At 41.6% G+C, this 4870-nt stretch overlaps 1 pseudogene; it reads left to right on the top strand.

The window, feature by feature from the left end:
- Positions 1 to 4557, top strand: LOC102468528 (putative olfactory receptor 14L1; annotated as a pseudogene).
- The last annotated feature ends 313 nt before the right edge of the window (positions 4558 to 4870 follow it).

Here is a 4870-nt window from a genome sequence, read left to right on the forward strand (position 1 = left end):
ATGGCTTCCCACAAAGGGGGCAACCCAGTAGCCCCTCAGCTCATCCGGGGTGAGGAATGTCACACACGAGGCAGAGGGTCAGACGGGTCAACCGTTTCAGCTTTCGTGTCGAAGAAGTCCCCAGAAGTTAAGATGAGAGTAACAGATTTATTTTGCATGTTTAATTTTACTTTTTAGGTACCCATGGCACAGGAGGGCTGTGGGAAGGGCAACGTACCCATTAGGGGAGAAAGTTAGTGGGAACGCGGAGACTCGAAATCTCGTCCCAGGAGCCTTGGTTGGGTTTGTACCTGTCGCCCAAGTGTATTTCATTATTAATCATTTCTCCTTTCCTCTTAGCACAAGCACTGTCCTGGTGTGTGGAGTATTGAACTGTGAAGTAATTTTTATTCTTTATCCTTCATCAGAAAGGGGAACTTTCTGTGCATTACTATCCATGGAGATTAATCAAAGAATTGCTTTATTTCTTGCTCCCAAAGTGCTTACTTAAAATATAGGGAATCTTATCTCCAGGGGCCCCAGAATTATGTAAAGTTGCTCTCACTAGGTCTCAGTTATTTACCACAAGTTTGTTATAACTGTTAACTAAATTATAGTTACATGGAAACCAGACACGGTATCTACCAAGTTTATATTTCTGGCTCACAGAAAAGATGAAGATATTTGTAGTCTCTGCATAAGAGATGCACCACTCTGAGAGGCCAAGGGATTTTTTTAATGTAAACTGACATAATATAAACTGATATATTTTAAGATAGATTGAGGTTACTTCTTGAAGTAATAGGAGTTTGACATTTTTAGTGACTTCATGAAGTTCCTCAGTGACCCAGTTCAGCAGAAATCAGACCACAGCATGCAGTAAGTTCAGTATTGTAATTTTGGAACAGAAAACCATAAAAGATAGCATATGTTTTCCTTCAACAGGTGTACAATATTTGTGGATAGCCATATCATAGTCTTAGTTAATTTATAGGCAAACAACAGTGAATTTTAACACACACATTGATTTCATTTATTTGGGTAATAGCGGTTTGTGACTCCCAGTGAGCAGTGCGTCTTCAGGGAGGTACGAAGAAAAGAGAAAGAGAGTGATAATGTGGCCAGGTTCCGGGCTGGGCGGGGGGAGAGTGATTCCTGTCTGGCGGTGCTGGTTCTACTGATGTTATGTGCGCCCACATGCCCACGGTGCAGGGTTGTCTACGTGTGCTGAAGGAAGTGGACGTGCTGGGCACATTTTGAAATACTTTCATTGACTGAATTTTTAAAAATTCAAGTCAGGGACCAGCAGTTAGCGTAATGGCTATGTTGCTGGACTCCCACGTAGTCGACTGCCGTTCGAGTCCCAGACCAGGTGGCTTACAACTCACACCGGGCATGTGTGCATGCATGCCCAAGATCCCAAGAGGAGAATGGAAGAGAAGGGATTGCGGTGTGGCCATCCCTCCGAGGGGTGATTTCTCACTTTCTGTCTCTCTGTCTCTCTCTCTCTCTGTCTGGCGAGTGCACGTGCCCTATAGCAAAAACCTCTTCAAAAAAAAAAATTCACAGTCAATTAAGCTATTAAAACCTTTTCTTGGGAACCAGCAGTTAGCGTAATGGCTATGTCGCTGGACTCCCACATAGTCGACCGCGGTTCGTGTCCCGGACCCGGTGGCTTAAAACTCACGCCGGGCACATGTGCGTGCATGCGTGCCCGGGATCCCGAGAGGAGAATGGAGGAGGAGGGATTGCGGCGTGACCATCCCCCCTGGGGGGTGATTTCTCGCTTTCTGTCTCTATGTCTCTCTCTGTCTGTCTGGCGAGTGCACGCACCCTACAGTGAAAATCTCTCCAAAAAAAAAACAAAAACCTTTTCTTGATACTTCAAGATTATCTCGCATTTGGGTCCTTGATCTTTAAGCTCAGGATTAATGTCACCAAATGATGTATTAAACAATCTCTGAATAGAAGGGATATTAGTCAGTGCTGCCCTGGTGACTATCATTAAAGCAGACTCTCAGAGTAAGAGGGAAGGTTTGGCTTGGTCTGGAAGCATTTTCTATCCACTCAGTTGTACGCATTTCTCGAACATGCTCTCCAGGCAGTCAGTATGAGAACTCCAGAACTAGTAGCAATATGAGATTTCTCAGTAGAGATACTCAGCTAATTCCTCCTTTTTTTTTTTTTCTTCCCCTGTTTAATTGCTGACTTGCCCAAGAATGGCAGGAATTGGTGTTCCCTGGGATTTGGCACAGGGAAGGATTGTATACAAAGAAGAATAAGAATATTTCTTGGTATGATGGAAATAAGACTAAAAGAGTCTGAGAAAAAATGAAAGCATAACTTTATTTTGGTGCAAAAAAATGTTTAATTTCATGCATAGTTTTTTTCCTAGTTCGCATTTGCAATGAGCTTTTTGAAGATTCTCACACTGTGATCTATGGGGTGGGTCAGAGGCCACTGCCATGGCTGGAACTTTTAATTTTAACATTGAAGATGAATTCTAAAGACCAGGATATAAAATGAAACTGCTAGAATTACTTCAAAGCACATTTCGAGCTAACTCTAATCATTCAATCAGTATTTTGTTACTCTATTTAAAAATGACATTCTAAAAATAATGTGGTAAAAGGCTTCTTAAGACCGAGCTCAGATAAAGTTCTCTGCAAGTGGCCTGCAACAGCATGGAGTGAGCCAGGTCCTCTGCGGTGCAGTTCACCGTGGTTTCCCCGCGGCTGTCCACTGTGCCAGACTCCACTCAGCATTTGGCTCCATTCAGTTTTCCATCAGGTCGTTTAAGGGTTGAATTAAAAATGACTTATGATGAAATACTACACCTTGGGCCTATGAGCACGCCTTGTGTGCAGGATGTTTAATAAACATCTCTCGGTACTTTTGGAAAGGAGGGGGCCATGAACTCACTGAATAGATATGAAACAGGGAGTATTTTCAGGTTACCTGACAAGTTTGCTTTCCAAAATGTTTACCAAAACTGAAGAAAATTACAACAATTTGTTTTTATTGCTCTACTTTAACTTAGAAGGAACAGATATTTCTCAAAATAAATACATATATTCAATAGTTGGGTAATTCAATAGTTGGTTTAGTCTACGTATTTCCTTTGTTGATTTCTTTATTGTTATTATTCATTCTTTTCATTTGGTCTTTAGTGTGCCATTCCATGAACCTCACACAGCAAGATGCAGACAGATTCATAGAGGCAGTATGAACGTTTAAAAAACAGTAATTTTATTTATTTATTTATTTATTTATTTATTTATTTGCTATAGGGCATGCATCTTTGTCTGAGAGAGATAGAGAAAGGGAGAATAAGAGGAAAAAGTAAGAACTCACTCCCCAGGAAGATGGTTACACCACAATCCCTTCTCTAGTCACCTCTTGCTCTTTGGGGCATGCACACACACTGGGTGTCGTTTTCAAGCTGCTGTGTCCAGGACTCAAACCATTTAATAATGGGATCCAGGGCCTTAACCTTTAAGCCACCTGCTGGTCGCTCGTGTAATCTTATTTATCACAAATTTAATTACTTCAGAAGTATCAGATTGGATAGCCATATTGAATATATTTATAATCCACTCTGTTTTCTCCTTAGGAGGAAGTGGAGTAGCCACGGATGATGAGAACAGAACTGAAGTTGCCGAATTTCTCCTTGTGGGATTTTCGGATTCCTGGGAGCTTCAGATTGTACATGCTGTCCTGGTCCTGCTGGTTTACCTGGCAGCGCTCATGGGGAAATCTCCTAATTGTCATACTTACCACTCTGGATGTTCACCTCCAAATCCCGATTTTTTTTTTTTTTCTGAGAAACTTGTCTTAGATTTTGGCTACATCTCTGTCATGCTTCCCAGATCTGTCATCAGCTCCTTGACTCATAATGCCTCCATTTCTCTCTTAGGATGTGTTCTGCAAGTCTTCTTTTTTATTGACTTGGCGTCTACTGAGATAGAAATTCTGACGGTGATGTCCTATGACCGCTATGTGGCCATCTGCCAGCCCCTGCACTACGAGGCCATCATGAGCCAAGGTGCCTGTCTGACAATGATGGCCGTGTCCTGGCTCAGTGGGGTGATCTGTGGGCTCATGCATGTGGGAATGACCTTCTCCTTACCGTTCTGTGGGTCCAATAGAGTGCATCAGTTTTTCTGTGATATTCCACAGCTTCTAAGACTCCAAGGTAATTGTCATCGAGATTAGAGTCATGGTTTTTATTACCACAAGACTGTGGTAATTTGCTTTGTTTCAATTACCCTCTCATATGCATACATTTTTTCTACCATTATGAGGATTCCATCCAAGGAAGGCAGATCAAGGACGTTTTCTACCTGCCTTCCACACCTCATGGTGGTAACGCTCTTTATGGTGTCTGGTAGCATCGCCTACATGAAACCGATCTCCAGTTCTCCCTCAGCTTTGGACCTGCTCCTGTCTGTGTTCTACATGGTGGTGCCCCCCACCCTGAACCCGGTCATCTACAGTCTGAGAAACAAAGACATGAAGGCCACCCTTCGAGGTGTGGTGTTCAATGTGGGGAATTTGATTAGGGGCCAGAACCCTTGAACCCTTGTTCTAGCCAGGCAATTGGTAAGATTTCTGAACTTAGATCCAAATCAATTACTTAGCTCTTTTTTCTTTTTGATAGAATTTGGTTGTAGTCTAGCAATACTCTTCAGATTTGGGTGAATTCAACTTTGGAATACAGTAAAAGGTGATTTGGAGTGTACAAATTTTAGAACATTTGCTTTCATGCATTTTGATTTTTTTTTCATTTTGATTCTTAAAATTAAATATATTATATTATGTTAATACAATATATTAACTAATATAAAAGTGAATTAATAACATGAAGTGGACTAATGCATATTTGTATATT

The sequence above is a fragment of the Tupaia chinensis genome, unplaced genomic scaffold (genome assembly GCF_000334495.1).
Source record: "Tupaia chinensis unplaced genomic scaffold, TupChi_1.0 Scaffold000596_1, whole genome shotgun sequence".
NCBI classification, from domain to species: Eukaryota; Metazoa; Chordata; class Mammalia; order Scandentia; family Tupaiidae; genus Tupaia; species Tupaia belangeri.